The sequence below is a fragment of the Sapajus apella genome, unplaced genomic scaffold (assembly GCF_009761245.1).
Source record: "Sapajus apella isolate SASKATOON/1434 unplaced genomic scaffold, GSC_monkey_1.0 scaffold2, whole genome shotgun sequence".
Classification (NCBI taxonomy): domain Eukaryota; kingdom Metazoa; phylum Chordata; class Mammalia; order Primates; family Cebidae; genus Sapajus; species Sapajus apella.
This window is the reverse complement of record NW_022436942.1, coordinates 26,729,200-26,747,334: the sequence shown is the minus strand read 5'-3', so window position 1 is coordinate 26,747,334 and position 18,135 is coordinate 26,729,200. Positions and strand designations below refer to the sequence as shown.

Here is an 18,135-nt window from a genome sequence, read left to right as displayed (position 1 = left end):
CTGGCAACTTCTTCCGGTTCGTCTTGGCAACGTGCATGAAGGGGGCGTGGCCATAATCCCGAAGGTGTAAATACTTTACTAACAGCGGAAAGTAAGATTTTCCTAGTTAGGACAGCATATAGGGAAACGTTAAGGAATATAGGCACCGGAGAGGTAACCCAGATCGAAGGGGTGGCGAGAAAAGGGAAAGGCGAGACAGGTTGAGACTGAGCGGGGCTAATTGAAGCAACGCCGAGATGGCGGGACCGCGGACTGGATTTCGACTTCCAAATTCCCACTAGGGATGGGAATCTGAGGGTTGCACAGCACGAATTATGCATTGTTTGACCCTTCCAGCACCTTTTGAGAAACTACTCTGTCAGGTCCACCTGTTAGGCACTAGACGGGGAGGTAGTGTAGCAAGGGAGATGTGGCGGACAGAAAGGGCAGGGAGGCTCTCTGAGGAGCGGATGGAGGATCGTGGGCCGCTTTGCTAAGAAGGAAAAGACCCTGCGAAAAGGAGGGGTGTCCACTTGGTCCCGTCAGCCCGACCCCACCTGGACTGCTGGGGTCACTTGTGGTCGCCGGAAGGTAAGAGAGAAAACCAGTGGAAGCACCTTCAGAGGAGAGTGCTTTGGAAGGAATCTTGGGATGGGAGAACGGGCCTGTCGGAAAAATTGGGAATTTCGGGCTGTGAGAGATGCCCCGGAAGACTAGGACTGTTCTCTAAAAGAGGAATTCTGTTTGCTTTATGCTTCCTTTATGAGGCACTAAAATGTAGCAGCTATAGAGAAAACACACTTCAGCTCAGAATAAGATTCAGTTCCAAAGCTGTCCAGCAGAGGTGTCAAGCACACATCACATGGACATTGCCAGGGAATTCAAGCGTCAAATGAGAGACTGGCCCTTCTGGCCCTGACGGTATAGATAGCCCTCTGCTTCAAGAGTGCTCACCTCATTTACTGATCTGTGGACTTGTTTAATGAGTACGTGCTTATTTTAACTCCCATGAAAGATTGTGAGTTTTATTTATTTTTTTTTTTGAGACGGAGTTTCACTCATGTTGCCCAGGCTGGAGTGCAATGGCGCGATCTCGGCTCACCGCAACCTCCGCCTCCTGGGTTCAGGCAATTCTCCTGCCTCAGCCTCCTGAGTAGCTGGGATTACAGGCACGCACCACCATGCCCAGCTGATTTTTTGTATTTTTAGTAGAGACGGGGTTTCACCATGTTGACCAGGTTGGTCTCAGTCTCTTGACCTCGTGATCCACCCGCCTCGGCCTCCCAAAGTGCTGGGATTACAGGCTTGAGCCACCGCGCCCGGCCGTGAGTTTTATTTTTTAACAGGCACTTGATTAAATATATTATGTAAACTTGTGAAAATATCAGAAAACCAATGAAATAATTTGCATAAAAAGTGATTACATAGAACATTAATAATATTATTAGTATTAAATATATATGAATTCATAACTATTAAAAACATAGAAGACAGTTGAAGGAAATGCACCAGAATGTTAACATATTTTATGCCCGAGTGGCTGGGGTAGTCGTTTTTTCTCTAATTATTTTCCAATTTTTCTATGCATGGCACTTTTTTTTTTTTTGGGGGGGGACAGAGTCTTTCGCTGTTGCCCAGGCTAGAGTGCAGTGGTGTGATCTGGGCTCACTGTAACCTCCACCTCCTGGGTCTCCTGACTCAGCTTCCCGAGTAGCTGGGATTACAGGCATGCGCCACCGTGCCCAGCTAATTTTTGTAATTTTAGTAAAGATGAAGTTTTACCATCTTGGGCAGGCTGGTCTCAAACTCCTGACCTTGTGATCCACCCACCTCGGCCTCCCAAAATGATGGGATTACAGGCATGAGTTTTTTTTTTTTTTTTTTTTTTTTGGAGACATGGCCTTCCTCTCTCACTGAGGCTGGAGTGCAGTGGTGTGATCTTGGCTCACTGCAGCCTACACCTCCTGGGTTCAAGCAATTCTCCTGCCTAAACCTCGCACGTGGCTAGGATTGCAGGTGTGCACCACCATACTTGGCTAAGTGTTTTTAGTAGAGACAGGGTTTCACCATGTTGGCCAGGCTGGTTGCAAACTCCTGACCTCAAATGATCCACCCACCTCAGCCTCCCAAAGTGCTGGGATTACAGGAGTGAGCCACCATGCCCAGCCATATTTTACAATGGGAAAAAAAAAGAAAAGGTGCTACACAACTTCTTTTTATTGATTGATTGATTTTTTTGGTATCATTTTAATTGTTTTTATGTACAGAAAACTCAACAGTGTACATTTAACCCAGTTTTGGTGGCAAGTTCTTTAGCCTTTGCCTTTTCAAGCTTGGCGATGCAAGCCACAGACTTGGGACCCAGGACATTGCCACCCCAGTAATGGTGGATCTTTTCGTATCTGTCGTTGTAATTGGTGCTGATAGCTTCCACCAGCTTAGCCAAAGCACCTTTGTCTTCCGAGTTAACCTGTGTGAAGGCAACAGTGGAGCAGGTCTAGTCTTCCTGTGGACTAGACGTCCCAGTCTTGCCTTCCCCTTGGTAATGCGGTAAGGGACTCCCATTTTGCACAGGGCAGGCAAGAAGACAACCAGCTTGATGGGATCCACATCGTATGTGTCACCACCAGCTGAACTTTCTTGTTCTACACCAAGGTGGTGACGGTGTTAACTCCTGCTCGAAGGACAGGTGGTCTCTTAGTGGGGACGTCCCCTTTGTCAGCAGCTTTCTTCTCGGCCTAGGCCAACAGCCTCTGCTTCTTCTTTTGCTTTGTCTCTAGTCTGTACTTGTGGGCCAGCTTAAGCAGCTGAGTAGCTATTTGGCAGTCCAGGGCCTGGGTGAACTGGTTAATCACAGGAGGCACTTTATAGAGGATGGCTCTCTGCTGCTGCAACCTGATATAGTGGGGCCGTTTCACAAAGTGGGTGAGGTCTCTTTTGGGCTGGATGTCCTGTCCAATGCCAAAATTCTTAGGCCTTTTCTCAAACGGGATTCACCACTTTACTGGTCCCCTGCTTCTTCACGACAGCAAGGGCCAGAGCCACCTTCTTTCCCTTGGCCTTCTTTCCTTTCGGCATCTTGGGCGGCGGGAGGATAGCATGATTGATTTTGAGGCAGAGTCTCGCTCTGTCACCCAGGCTGGAGTACAGTGGCACAATCTTGGCTCTCTGTAACCTCCACCTCCTGGATTCCAGTGATTCTCCTGCCTCAGCCTCACAAGTAGCTGGAATTAAAGGTGCCTGCCATCACACCCGGCTAATTTTTGTATTTTTAGTAGAGATGGGGTTTCACCATGTTGGCCAGGCTTGTCTTGAACTCCTGGCCTCAAATGATCCACCGCCTCGGCCTACCGAAGTGCTGGATTACAGGTGTGAGCCACTGTACCGAGCCATAACTTCTTGAGTGAGAGAGGAGAAAGGAAAACTCTTGGCTCCCAGCTGCCTGAAGTAATTCCCTCCCACAAGATGTCATGAGGGAAAGGTGGTGGTTGCCATCATCTCCTGTTTGGTGTCTGGAGACTCATACTTCCCCTCTGGTCCTCAGTCCTCCCTACTATTGGATAAAAAGAGACCTGGACATCCTTGTAGTATGGATACAGGGATTTCTAAAGGGCAGCTTCCTGCTCAAGATCGTGAGCTTTCTGTTTACACAGTGTGGTGGACTGTACTAGCTATAGTTAGTATATATAGTATACTATCTGCACTAGATGAAAGTTCTCAGGATGGTCTTCTATGAAGAGGTGATGATTGAGCTGATATTCGATGGTTGATAGGCTACCAGTCATGCAACAAGCTGGGGTACACTGACCCCATCAGAGGGGAAAGCTCTGGCTCCAAAGCAAGAAGGAGTTTGGTGTTTGAGCAACAGGAAGGAGCCTTGTGTGGCTGGAGCAGGGCGATCATGAGAAAGAGGGAAAGAGTTGAGAACAGAGAAGTCATCAGAGGGCAGCCCATGCCAGCCTGTGTAGTTCTCAGTATGGATTTTGGCCTGTATTCTTAGTTCATTGCAAAGCTCTTAAAGGATCACAAGCAGGGGCATCCTATGATATGATTTAAGCTTAAAAATGATCCCTCTGGCTGCTTGTGAAGAGTAGATTCCAGGGGACAAAAAAGGAAGCAGTGAGATCAGGGTAGAGGGTATTGCAGTGATCCAGGTGAGAGTGAGATCAGGGTAGAGGGTATTGCAGTGATCCAGGTGAGAGTGAGATCAGGTAAGAGGGTATTGCAGTGATCCAGGTGAGAGTGAGATCAGGTAAGAGGGTATTGCAGTGATCCAGGTGAGAGTGAGATCAGGGTAGAGGGTATTGCAGTGATCCAGGTGAGAGTGAGATCAGGGTAGAGGGTATTGCAGTGATCCAGGTGAGATGTAAACCCAGGTGGTTTAGCTGACGTGGGGGTGGTAAAGATGGACAGGAACTGTGACTTTGGCACATTTTGGAAACAGAAACACAAGGACTTGCTGATGGATTAGATATGGGATATGAAGGAAAGGGAAGGATCAAGGATGAGACTGAGATTTTTGGCCTAAGAACCTGGGTGGATGGTAGAAACACAACCCCTTCGGAATATATCCAGAATCTGACCCTATCTTATCAATTTTCCATGGTCTCCTAGTCCAACTCCCCATTATCCATCATCTCTTACCTGGACTATAACAAGAGTTCCCTAATGGGTCTCCCTGCTTTCATTCTTACTGCCCCTCTTTAGTTTATTCACAGCAGCTGGGGTATTCCTATTAGATTGGCAATCTACTCGCATCCTGGTTCTGTTCAAAGTCCCCCATCTTCCTCAGGATAAAAGCTCACAGCCCAGCCCCTGTTGCCTGTCTGATTTCATCTCTTGCTCTTCTTCTTGCTCTTTTAAAAATTTTAGTCCTCATCCCTTGCACACTGTACCTCTTCCTGGGTTTCTCCTTAGCCCTTATTATCTTCTAATGTATGATGTAATTTAGCTATTTTTTCTGTTTATTATAGGTTTTCCAGCAGCAGAATGTAAGCTTTAGGAAGGCAGGGTCTTTGTCTGTTTTGTTCACTGCGATAGCAGGTGCTTAATAAATATTTATTGAGTAAGTGTCTTGCGTAAATTGACTGCAGAAGAGAAGTCTGTGTGAGAAGCAGGTTTGTACAGCGGCTGAAACAAAAAGTTCTGTTTTAGACATGTTAAGTTTGAGATGCCTATAAGGCATCTCAGTGGTGCTATAGAGAGTGGGCACATTAGTCGGGTCAGAGAAGAGGCCTGGACTGCAGATATTCACTGGGGAGTTATCATCAGGAAGATCTGGATGTGGATGCTTACAGAGAGAGTGTAGATAAGAGAATGAGGAGGGCTCAAGACCACTGCATGGGGCATGCCAACATTTAGGGCAAGGCAGAGGAAGAGGGGCCAGCAAATAAACCAAAAGAGGAATGTGGATAAAAAGAAAAGCTAGCAATGGCACCCATCATCCAGCTTCCAGTTAACTCTTCCTGGCTCTAGAACAGTGGTCCCCAAGCATTTTGGAAACAGGGACTGGTTTTGTGGAAGATAATTTTTTCCACAGATGGGGGGTTCGGGGACATGGTTTCAGAATGAAACTGTTTCACCTCGGATCATCAGGCATTACATCTTCATAAGGAGCATGCAGCCTAGATCCCTTGCACGTGCAGTTTACAATAGATTCTCCTATGAGAATCTAATGCCATCGCTGATCTGACAGGAGGCGGAGCTCAGGTGGTAATGGTCACTTGCCTGCTGCCATCTCTTGCTGTGCGGCCCAGTTCCTAACAGGCCATGGACCAGTACAGGTTGGGGACTCCTGTTCTAGAGAAGTCTTTCACAGTCAGTCACTCTTTCCCTGGGGTAGATGTTGCTTGCAATGGAGGCCACGTTCATGGTTCCTCCTGGATCTTTCCTCAGGGCCCCAGGCTCTGTCTTCTGGGGGATTAGAACACAGTGGTTAAGAACATAGGCTCTGACCAGGCCTGGGAACTCATGCCTGTAATCCCAGCCCTTTGGGAGGCCAAGACGGGCAGATCACTTGAGTTTAGGAGTTCGGGACCAGCCTGGGTAACATGGTGAAACCCCGTCTCTGCTAAAAATACAAAAATTAGCTGGGCGTGGTGGTGGGCATCTGTGGTTCCAGCTATTCGGGAGGCTGAGGTAGGAGGACTGCTTTAGCCCAGGGAGGTCAAGGCTGCAGTGAGTCATGGTTGCACCACTGCACTCCAGCCTGGGTGACAGAGTGAGACCCTGTCTCAAAAAAAAAAAAAAAAAGGCCAGGCTCGGTGGCTCATGCCTGTAATCCCAGCACTTTGGGAGGCCAGCATGGGTGGATCACAAGGTCAGGAGTTTCAAGACCGGCCTGGCCAAGATAGTGAAACCCCATCTCTACTAAAAATATAAAAATTAGCTAGGCATCATAGCAAGCACGTGTAATACTTGGGAGGCTGAGGCAGAGAATTGCTTGAACCCGGGAGGTGGAGGCTGCAGTGAGCCAAGATGGTACCACTGCATTCCAGCCGGGGTGACAGAGTGAGACTCCATCTCAAAAAAAAAAAACCAAAAAACCCTCCAAAAACATAGTCTCTGTGAGTACGTAGAACTAAACAATCGAAAAGGACATAGGCTGTAGAGTCAAACTGGTTTGAAATTGCCTCTATCACCTACCACTTTATGACCTTAAGCAAGTTACATTACTGTGCCTCAATTTCATCATCTGTGGGGAAATTATAGTCTCCACTTCGTAGGATGGTTGCAAGGAGTAAATTACTTACTACTGAAACAAGCAGGTATTACATAGCAAGTGTTCAAAAAATGTTAGCTGTTGTTACTGCTCTTAGGGCTTAGGTCTGATTGCCTCGTGCCAGGTGGTCTGTCTCTAGGACCCAGAATTTGATAGCACAGCCCCTCCCCACTCTTGTCCACTAGAGCAAGACTAGTTGCTGCCTTAGCTAGGGCTGTTACCTCCTGGGATCCAGAGGACACAGAATCTTGCTGTTGTTGGCTCAAGTGTTTTATCTTCCTAGGGAGTCAAATCGAATAAAGATGTTGACCATTACTAAGTTACCTTGGGATTTGCAATGCAGTTTAAGTCAGCATACACTCTACTTGAGATCTGTATACGGTTTTGTTTTGTTTTGTTTTTCTGTGAGGGAAGAGAAACCATTTGCAAAGGAAGAGTCTCACATACATATTGAAACCCTCTGACATATCAGCCCCCAGGTTAGAGAATCACAGACAAAACCGAATGAAACATCCAGCTTCTGTAACATGATAAAATCAACACATTTTACTCCAAAGGCCAGAATCATGCTTACTGAAGAAGTCTGGATTATTCTCATTAATTATGTGTGTAACAAGGATGGCCCCTGTGACTCTTTTTATTTAATTTTCCTTTGGAAGTACTGGCTTACATAATTAAAGAAGAGAAAGGAAATGACATATAAAAACTAGAAAAGTTAAAATATTTATGAATGATAGACTACCTGAAAAATCAAGGATATCAACTGAAATACTAATACAAATAAGATACTTTAGGAAAATTGGTACAAATGAGTACATTTTTTAAAACCGCCTCTTTGAGAATATAAAAGAATAAATTGTATTGTTTACAACAGCAACAACACAGTAAACCAAGCACAATAAATGTGCTAGATCTAGGTACCTGCATTAGTCTGTTCTTATACTACTGTAAAGATAATACCAGGGCCAGGCATGGTGGCTCACACCTGTAATCTCAGCACTTCGGGAGGTGGATCATGAGGTCAGGAGTTCGAGACCTTCCTGGCTAACATGGTGAAACCCCGTCTCTACTAAAAATACAAAAAATTAGCCAGGTATGGTGGCAGGCACCTGTAGTCCCAGCTACTCAAGAGGCTGAGGCAGGAGAATCGCTTAAACTCGGGAGGTGGAAGTTGTAGTAAGCCGAGATTGTACCACTGCGCTCCAGCTTGGGTGACAGAGCAAGACTGTGTCTCAAAAAAAAAAAAAAAAGATAATACCAGAGACTGGGTAATTTATAAAGGAAAGACGTTTAATTGACTCACGGTTCTGCATGGCTGGGAAGGCCTCAGGAAACTTACAATCATGACAGAAGGTGAAGGGGAAGCAGGCACCTTCTTCACAAGGTGACGAGACAGAGTAAGTGTGAAAGAGGAACACTTACATAACCATCAGATGGTATAGAAGTCACTATTACAAGAACAGCATGGGGAAACTGCCCCCATGATCCAATCACCTCCCACCAGGTCCCAATCATCTCCCACCAGGTCCCTTGCTGGAGATGTGGGGATTATGAGGATTACCATTCAAGATGAGATTTGGGTGGGGACATAGAGCCAAACCATATCAGTACCCAAAACTAAAATGCCACCAAAGGAAATCTGAATAAATGGGAAGGCATATTCTATTTTTGCGTAGAAAGACTCACTGTTACAAAGATGTCAGCCTCCATAAATTAATCCATAAATTTAACCCAAATCTAATAAAAATACCAATAGAGTACGCAACCTGAATATAAATTCATATTGAAATTTTTGCCTCAGGGATAACCATGTTGCTTCAGTAGCATCCTCAGGATGAAAAACAAGCAAAACACAACAAAAAGAATAGCCATGAGAACATTTTGAAAAGTAAGGTTAATGAGAGGAGAATCGCTGTACCATATATTAATACAGTAGTTAAAATGGTAAAATCCAGAGGACACTAGCGCACACATAAGCTTTTTGATCAAGACAACATAATAGGCCGGGCGTGGTGGCTCATGCCTGTAACCCCCACACTTTGGGAAGCTGAGGCAGGTGGATCACTCAAGGTCAGGAGTTCCAGACCAGCCTGGCCAACATGGCGAAACCCCGTCTCTACTGAAAATACGAAAAAATTAGCCAGGCATGTTGGCAGGCACCTGTAATCCCAGCCACTCGGGAGGCTGAGGGAGAAGAATTACTTGAACCTGGGAGACAGAGGTTGCAGTGAGCTGAGATTGTGCAACTGCACTCCAGCCTGGGTGACAGAGTGAGACTCCATTTCTAAGTAAATAAGTAAATGTAAAAGAGTAAAACCACAAATTAAATGTATAATGTCACAGTGGAGAAAGTGTTTTCCAGAATGGCACATATTTTCTCATAGCTTTAAAAAAAGACAAATTCTGTCAACATAAAAATCTATAATTTCTACAGAGCAAAAAACACCATAAAGAAAGACAAATGGCAAAGTAGGGAAAATATTTGCAACTAATATCATAGTCAGAGGGGCTAATTTGCTTATTATGTACAAAATCTCTACAAATCAATATGGAAAATAAAAATTCTGTAAGAAAATGGAATGGTTAATGGAAAAATAAATGTCTCTTAAACATGAAAAAATACTGAACCTCACAGGACAATTGAAACTACATTTAGGGCCGGGCGTGGTGGCTCACGCCTGTAATCCCAGCACTTTGGGAGGCCGGGGCGGGCAGATTGCCTGAGCTCAGGAATTCGAGACCAGCCTGGGCAACACGGTGAAACCCTGTCTCTATTTTTTTAAAAGAAAAAAAAAAAAAAAGAAACTACAATTAGATATAATTTTTCACCCACAGATTGACAAAAAATCTAGATGTTGGACACTTAGCTTTGGCATGGTTGTAGGATAATGAGCCCTCTCATGTTACTGTTAGAACTATAATTCATTAAGACTTGTCAGAATTTACAAATGCATAGAATTTCTGATCCAATGTACTTGCACATATACAAAATAAATTTTATATAAAATTAGCCTGGTGTGGTGGTCACCTCTGTAATCCTGGCACTTAGGGAAGCCAAGGTGGTAAGATTGCTTAAGCCCAGGAGTTCAAGACCAGCCTGGGCAAAGTGGTGAGAACTCGTCTCTACAAAAAAAAGAAAATAAAAAAATTAGCTGGGTTCAATAGTCCCAGCCACTTAGGAGGCTGAGGTGGGACGATCTCTTGAGCCCAGGAGTTCAAGGCAGCAGTGAGCTATGATCACACCACTGCACTCCAGCATGGGACAAAGTGAGACCTCATCTCTTAAAAAGAGAAGAGTTATCAACTGGAGGAATGTTTATTCTGCAAAAGTTTAGCAAAAACCAACTCAGACATCTCTCACTAGAGGACTAATTAAATAAATCATTGCACATGCATACAATGGAATATACATCCAGGCTGAAGAGCTGTCACAAAAATCTTTATAGGCCATCACTGAACTTTATCCTAAGAAAAATGATGACCCATTAATGAATTTTGAAACCAGAGTGTGGAATTAGACCTGCATTTTAAATGTCTCTGGCTTAGTATGAAGCATAGATTGAAAGAGTAAAACAGACGCCAGGGAGAGCAGTTCGTGGCCCAATTTAGGGTAGTTACTGAGGGGAAGACACTTAAGATGTAGATGATGACAGGGCTTGATGACAGATTGCATAAACGGGTGCAGGAGCTCAGGCACCAATGATGCCCAGTTCAGGCTTTGGCAGGATGAGGCTGGTGGGTGTGCATTGAGACCAGAGGCACAAATGCAGCTGCAGGGTTGGGGGTGAGAAGGAAAGGTTATGAGTTTCATTTGAATAGATTGAGTTGGAGGTGCCAGTTGGCAATCAGTTGGGATGTGCAGTTGAGTGTTTGCATGTACAGCTCTGTGACTCAGAGGAGAGATTGGAAATGGGAATGGATTTGGGAATCATCATCGTATAGCTGATGTTTGAGGCCATAGGGAAATCTGAAGTCATCTTGGAATGTCCTGCGGCATAACAGGAGAGTCCAGGTGGAGCAACCCTTAGGGAACACAGGCAGAAGAGAATGAAAATCTTCAGGAGCTGGAGGAGTGTGGGAAATGTGGGTGGGAGACCAAGATCATGGACCTTAAGGAAGAGGGTGCTTGAGCTTTACTGGTGTCTGTCTCTCCCTTGATTTAAAATCTTCCACATAAACTGGGTTTTATTTTTCTTTGTTTTCTGCACATCTGTCTTATCCCACCTTCAGTCGGCACAAGGTTTTGTGCATAATAACTGTATCTGTGGACAAGCAACTCATGAGTGAGTGGCTCCAGTTGTAACTGGTTCTTTACATGACTGTCGTGCACACCTCCACGACTGCTCCTCTCCTTGCTGTCCCTGTCTCCATTCTCTAAATTCTCCACGCTGCCATCAGTGGCTCTCCACTACCTACAGAGGAGCATCCTCTGGTTGGCCTTCAAGCCCATCCAGATCCAGTCCCAGCTTGGCTTATCTCCTACAACACGTGGTGTGGAACTACAGCCCTGCCAGCCACTTACTGCCGCATGAACGTGGTCTGTGCTTACAGTGTCCTCCTTTTCCCTTGGATTTCCCAGATTTGCCCACCCCCACACCCTGCAATAGTTCCACCCATCCTTCCACATTTCCTGGAGATCCAACTTAGCCCCGAAGGCCTCCCCAGACCTTCACTTCCTTGAACATCTTCCCTGTTCTCCATTGCACTTTGTCTTGTGTTCCCACATTGACTCCGTACCAGTTACTACTCTTTCTCCATACTGGAGTGTGAGGTGGGACCCTCCCAATGTCACCATTCCCCCATGGCCCACCTCCCCAGCTTTTCAAGTCTCAAGTGTCTTCCCATGAGGCTTGCCATGACCCCTCTGTTTCAGAGCCAACTCCTACACTTGGCACAGTACAGTTGCTGAAGGAGTGGCAGGTGGATTGTGAGTCCCTGGGAGTTCAGGACCCTACTTTCCATTTCTGTAGCTGCGCCAGAGCTTTGTAACCAGTCAGCAACCTGTGTTTGCAATAGGCTCCTGGGAAATGAGTTTTCCTCACTTCCATGCCCCTGCTGCCTAGTACAGAGCATGGCACCACCATAGGTGCTCAATAAATGTTTAAAGAATCAATAAATGAAAAATAAATTGAATTGCTCTCAGGAGCCTCCAGAGAGGCCACTGGCTATGCAGCTCTGGTTTGTGTGTGCTTCCTGCCAGCGCTGACAGGCCGCCTTATGGGCCAGCGACAAGCTGTGTCCTGTAAACCTGGCTGTGCTGAGGGACAGTAACATGTGGCTCACAGACGGCACTTCGGCTTTCATGGTGGCCAAGCATTTAATACAATGATTGTGGTGCTCCAGGCAGAAACAGCCTAGAAGAAGCCTCAGAGGCAGCGAAGGAGGGGTGGGAGCACTTACTCCTTAGGGAAAGCTTGACTTGGTTTCTACTGTGTGCATGGCCCTTTGAGGGGCCGGGAAGAGGGGAAGGTAAGCTGTGAGAGCAACTGGGCATCCGTCTTAAAGAGTTTCAAGTCTAGTCTCGGCGTGGTGGCTCATGCCTGTAATCCCAGCACTTTGGGAGGCTGAGGTGGGTGTATCACGAGGTCAGGAGTTCGAGACCATCCTGGCCAACATGGTGAAGCCCTGTCTCTACTAAAAATACAAAAATTAGGCCGGGCGCGGTGGCTCACGCCTGTAATCCAAGCACTTTGGAGGCCAAGGCGGGCAGATCACCTGAGGTCGGGAGTTCAAGACCAGCCTAACTAACATGGTGAAACCCCGTCTTAAAAAAAAAAAAATACAAAAATTAGCTGGGCACACTGACGGGCACCTATAGTCCCATGTACTCCAGAGGCTGAGGCAGGAGAATCACTTGAACCTGGGAGGTGAAGGTTGCAGTTAGCCAAGATCGTGCCACTGCACTCCAGCCTGGGACAGAAACAAACAAACAAACAAAAAAGTGTTTCAAGTCTAGTGGGGTTGAGGGCAGACTCACCAATAATCCCAGAACAAAGGCAAGATGGACCAATCCTGGAAGAGATCCACACACATAGGCGAGAGAGCCCCCAGGAGAAGGGGAGGCTTAGGGAGGATTAGGGGAGGCTTTGTGGTGGAGGGGGCATCTGAGCTCATTGACTAAGCTTTCTCTCTTTTTTTTGGTTTGAAATGGAATCTCACTCTTGTCACCTAGGCTAGAGTGCAATGATGCGATCTTGGCTCACTTGAACCTCCACCTCCTGAGTTCAGGTGATTCTCCTGCCTCAGCTTCCTGGGGAGCTGGGATTACAGATGCCTGCCACCATGCCTGGCTAATTTTTGTATTTTTTTGTGGAGACCAAGTTGGCCAGGCTGGTCTTGAAGTCTTAACCTCAGGTGATCCACCCGCCTTGGCCTCCCAAAGTGCTGGGATTGTTTGCGTGAGCCACCACTCTGGCCTTCATTGACTAGGCTTTCTGAATGGGGTGGAAATTGAAACAGCTTCCAGCTGGTCTCCCTGCTCCCAGTCTGTGCTCACTGTTGCAGCCGGATGATGCTCTTGAATTGAAGAATAGATGATGTCACTTCTCTGCTCAGAATTCTGCAGTGGGTCCCATTGCATTCCAGGTGAACAGTGGTCCTTACAGTGGCCCACAAGGCCTTGTGTGATCTGCCTCCCAGTTGCCTCTGCAGTGTGTCTCCCCCCACCCTCCCACTCACCCACACCAGCTACCCCAGGCACCTTGCTGTCCCCCTGAGTGTGCCAGGCAGGCTCCCACCTCAGCATGCTCACCCTGCCCGGCACGCCCTTCCCCTGGGTTACCTCCTCACCTGCTTCAAGCCTTCACTGAAATATCCTGCCATGCCCTCTCTACTTTAAATGGTAACACCCACTCCCCTGCATTCTGCTGCCTTATTCCTCTTGAAATTTGTGTTTCTTCCTGGCACCTTTTACCTGCTGACATAACTGTATATTTTACTAATTTATTTTTGTTTCTTGTCTTTTCCCCCCATAGAATGTAAGCTTTGTGAAAACACCTTTTAAAAATCTGTTTTACTCACCACAGTATCCCTGACACGTAGAACATTGCCTCATAATGAGTTAGGTGCCCAATAGGTACTTGTTGAATGGATGAATGAGTAAATGAATCAATGGGGCCATGCTATATGCTTGAGGAAGTCCATGGGAAGGGCCTCCTGGCAGAGCTCCTAAAAACAGCTGCCCAAAGGGTCATTTGCAGGGATAGATCTCTGCCAATACAGAGCAGAGGACCTGCTGGGAGGGGGCAGTCAAGCAAGGAGGAAGGGGGCCCAGGCTCAGGGAGAGCAGACTCTACCACCATGAGTCATCTTCAGGATCCCCGTGTCCATAGCCTGGATCTGGAATGCCTCGAGTCTTCTCCTCCCTCTGCCGCATTTGCGGTCCATGCTGGACCTGCACCTTCTCAGGAACCCACAGCAGCTTCCTTTGTGTCTCTCTTCCCACAGTCCCCTCCCTTTAATTCCTGGCCACTCTCCAGGCCAGCTGAGGCTCTTAGACAAGCACTTTGCTGCCTCCTTGTGGCTTCTGCAGGAAAGGCTCCTCCTCTTCCAGAAAGTGAGGAAATGGGGCACCTGACAGCTTGGCTATGATGGGAGAGGAAACCCAAATCTTCTTGACCAGTGGTGGCTTGAATCAGTGGCAGCTGCCTGCTCACAGTGCTGCTGCCAGTGGCAATGGGCATCCTGCAGCAGCACCCTGAGTGGCGCACCAGCTGGACTCAGGCTTTGGTCGTTCCAGGCTGCTCAGCTCCTGGGAAAGAATGTAGGGCAGTAGTCAGACCCCAGGGCCTGCCTTGAGGGTCACTGAGGTTGGCATCTAGTTTATCCAGCCTCCACCTGCTCAGGTTCCTCCCAGCTTAGAGGCAATAAATAGTGTTTGAAGGGTGATGAAGCCACCAGCCAGCACAGGGCCTCCCAGGGTGTGCAGAGAGGAGGGGCAGGGTGTGACACAAGAGCCAGGGCAGGGGTATGGAGAACTGGAGATGGGAGGCCACTGTGCTTGGCCTCCTGACTAATTGGCTAATTGGGTGGGATGTAACATCTCAGCCAATTGCTTTTGCAGGTAACAGATACCTGCCTAAGCTAATTGCCCCCAATGGGAGAATATTCTAGAAGGTTCCGGGGTTATCTTGTGTACCCATAAGACACAAGACTGCCTAAGAAGACTGCTTTATTTCTTACTCTACTTGGTAACTTTTTCTTTTTGGCGGCTTTCAAATTGTTCTCTTATCTTTGGTTTCAGGTTTTACTGATATGGTGAGGTATGTTTTTCTTTGTATTTATCCTTTTTCAGTTTTCTGAGCTCCTTGGATCTGTGGCTTCTTGTCTTCAATTTGGGAAATTCTCAGTAATGATCTCTTCAAATAGCTCTTCAAATATTTCTTCTCCTTTCTCCTTCTGAGACTTCAGTCACATGTGTGTGAAACCATTGGTACTGTCCCACACATCTTGGGTGTTTTGGGAGTTGCTGGTTTGTTTCTTTTACTCTCTCTGTGTTATAGTTGGCTAATTTCTATTGATCTTGCCTCAAATTCGCAAAATTTTTTTGCCTTGCTTTTGTCTAGTGGGGTGATAAACCTGCCAAAGGATTTCTGTATATCTGATGTTAAGAGTTTCATTTCTGGCATCTCCAAGTTTCCATTTCTTTTGTACAATTTCCTACTCTCTACTCAGATTCCCCATGTGTTCCTGCATGTTGCTCACCGGTTAGAGGCAGATCCTATAACACGTTAGATGTAGCTACCTTCAAAGTCCTCACTTGATAGTTACAGCATCCAGCCATGCACATCTTCTCTTCTTGATAAGATGACTCCTCTGATCATAGAGTCATGCTCATCTGTTTTCTGACTTTTCAGGCCACAAAAAGTCATAGCCTGCATGGCTTTCCCCTCCCTGGCTGTATGGCTGAGTTATTTCTGAAGGGCTTTTCTCCCTTCCACTGTACACCTCTTTGCAGTTAGTCAGGGCTGGAGTAGACCCTCTCCCATGTCGCCTTCCATATTTGTTTTGGTTCCTCATCTGAGGCTGTGTGCCATGCAAGCAAAGCTATGGTGAGTCCCTGAATATGGCCTGAAGCAGTGCTCAAATAAACACTCCTTCCCATGCCTTGTCTTCCCTGAATTTTTGGGAGGTAGAGGTTAAATAGATTGACCAGAAATGTCAACTTTGCTCTGAAAAAAAAACAAAAAAATGAGGCTCCTGTATAGTATCAGTGAGCCTCATCACTAGAAAAACACCAGACATACACACATACACATATACACATTTACACATATGCACATATATACATACACATTTATGCATTTACATATATACATATTTATACATGCATACATACACACACTTATATGCATGCATACATACTTATATACATATATACCCATATATACACACATATATGGGCACATACATATAGATACACACATACACAAACACATATACATACACACACATACATATGCAAAGGCACCCCCACATGTATATTTGTCTTCCAACCTTCTTGGCTTCACAGCTTGGCCTGTGCAGGCTTTCTTTGCCTTTAAGAAGACAAAATTGTTACCAAAGCAGGAGAAGAATGTCAGACGCTCTGTGTGCTTGCCAGAGAGTTCACTAGAGGACATGCAGAAGGTCAAAGTCCTCCATCACCAGAACAAGTTCAGCCACCAGCCCCCTTAAGCACAGTGCCAAAAGCCTGTGAAAACATGAAACCTTTGAAAATATTATTGGTGCCAAAATTTAAAAACCAAGAATGTATGAATATGTATGAAATCTTTATAAAACATAATATTGTCAGTTTCATTCACTGTCAAATTTAATATTCAAAATAGTCTCATTACATTTATAAAACTTGTCCGATTTCTTCTCTGTGCATGCCGATGGCGGAGATGTCACTCACAGCCAAGTATACATTAAATAACTTTCTTATAGTTCATTTCTAAAGCAAGGTTATAAAAATGCTTTCCAATTATTTAGCATAATGCATTTAGTGTGAGGGCATTTTAAGATGTTAAGTATCATTGGGGTGTGGCCTCCAGAAAAGAAAGAGCCTGGGACCCGAGATGCTGCAAACAGCCCGGGGCTGGCACAGCTGTGCTGTGTGTGTGACCTGCATCAGGTTACTGTTCCCCTTCCTCCCACACCAGGCATCCTCGCGACAGCTTAAGCTGCGGCTCAGAAAATAAATCCTACTCCTGGCATCAACCACAGAACTGGCTGTTCACATCCCACATCCTGCTCAGCTTTCTGGAATCTCAGCCTTAGGCTGGAAGCAAGGATGAGAGCCATTCCTGAGGAGAGAATGGTCGGACATGAGTTCTCTGAGGACAGGGTCATTTCCTATTTGTTATGCCTGATCCCTAGGCCAGGGGTGCTGGTGAGTAGAGAAGGATGGGGAGGAAGAGACTGAGCAGGGACCAGGCAGGTAGCTGTGTGCCAGGAGGAGGGTGTGCAGGTGCTTATGAGCTGATCGAACTAAGCGAATTAGTGTCTTAACTGAATTGACAGACACCTGGCAGAGACAGCCTCCTTAGCCCACATCATCTACATTTGAACCTCATGTCTCCATTTCTTCCGTCTTTGTCCTCACTCAGAGACACACTCATCTTTGCCTCCCACCTTGTGACACCTGGCTGTGGTCTATATTTGGTATCTCCTTTTGTTCTTACCTTCTGAGCTTTCATGCAAATCACTGGCATGTCAGTGACATATCTGTCCATATTTTGATTAAATGGAGTTACACCTACTAAGTTCCAGGTACCAATCACAGCCATCTCGGCATGTTTGCTCCCAAAGGACACAGACAACACTCAGAGGTTCCTAAAATTGAGTGGAGCAGGTGTGGGTTTCAGCAATGAGACAGAATTTTAAGATAAACCAACCTCTATTTTGTTAAAAACATAGTTTGGGGACTGCAGGAGGAAAGCAGTGTTTCTCAAAGTTCTAGAAATACTCAGCAACACCCAGAGGGTTTCTTTAAAAGCACCAGCTGGGAACCTGCATTTCAACCAAGTTCTCTGTGGTTTCAGTCCCTCTGAAGGTTGAGAATCACTGGCTAATGGATGGAGTGGAGACTGGGGCTGTCTTGATCCTTCTGGCTTATTTGGGTTCCAGGGAGTGAGTTGCTTGACTTTTTTTGAACAAATTCAGCAGATTCATCGGTAGGTCCCTGGCATTCCTTCCTTTGGTTAGCTGAGGCACTGAAAGAGTTAATACAGTTACAGGTCGGGGAGCAACTGAGACACGGCCCAGGGCAGGCGAGTGCCCATCCAAGGTCCAGGTCCACCACCTGAGCATTTCCCAGAGTCAAGTCCAGAGCTGGGCCCAGACTCAACCTGGACACAGAACCACTCAACACAACATTCTGCCAAGTCCCTGGGGCTCTGCTTCTCTTCCAGCGAATCTGCCTTTTGTCTGACCTCACAGAAAACTTCCTCTTC

General features: G+C 46.3%; 1 protein-coding gene across 2 annotated transcripts in view; it reads left to right on the top strand.

Annotated features, from left to right (window-relative positions):
* The first annotated feature begins 58 nt into the window (after positions 1-58).
* PRPF40B (pre-mRNA processing factor 40 homolog B) overlaps positions 59-18,135 on the top strand; it is a 75,845-nt gene continuing 57,768 nt past the window's right edge. For both annotated transcript variants that reach the window (XM_032294312.1, XM_032294326.1), the window contains exon 1: positions 59-570. The gene's annotated coding sequence lies outside the window, so the exon portion shown is untranslated. The remainder of the gene's footprint in view (positions 571-18,135) is intronic.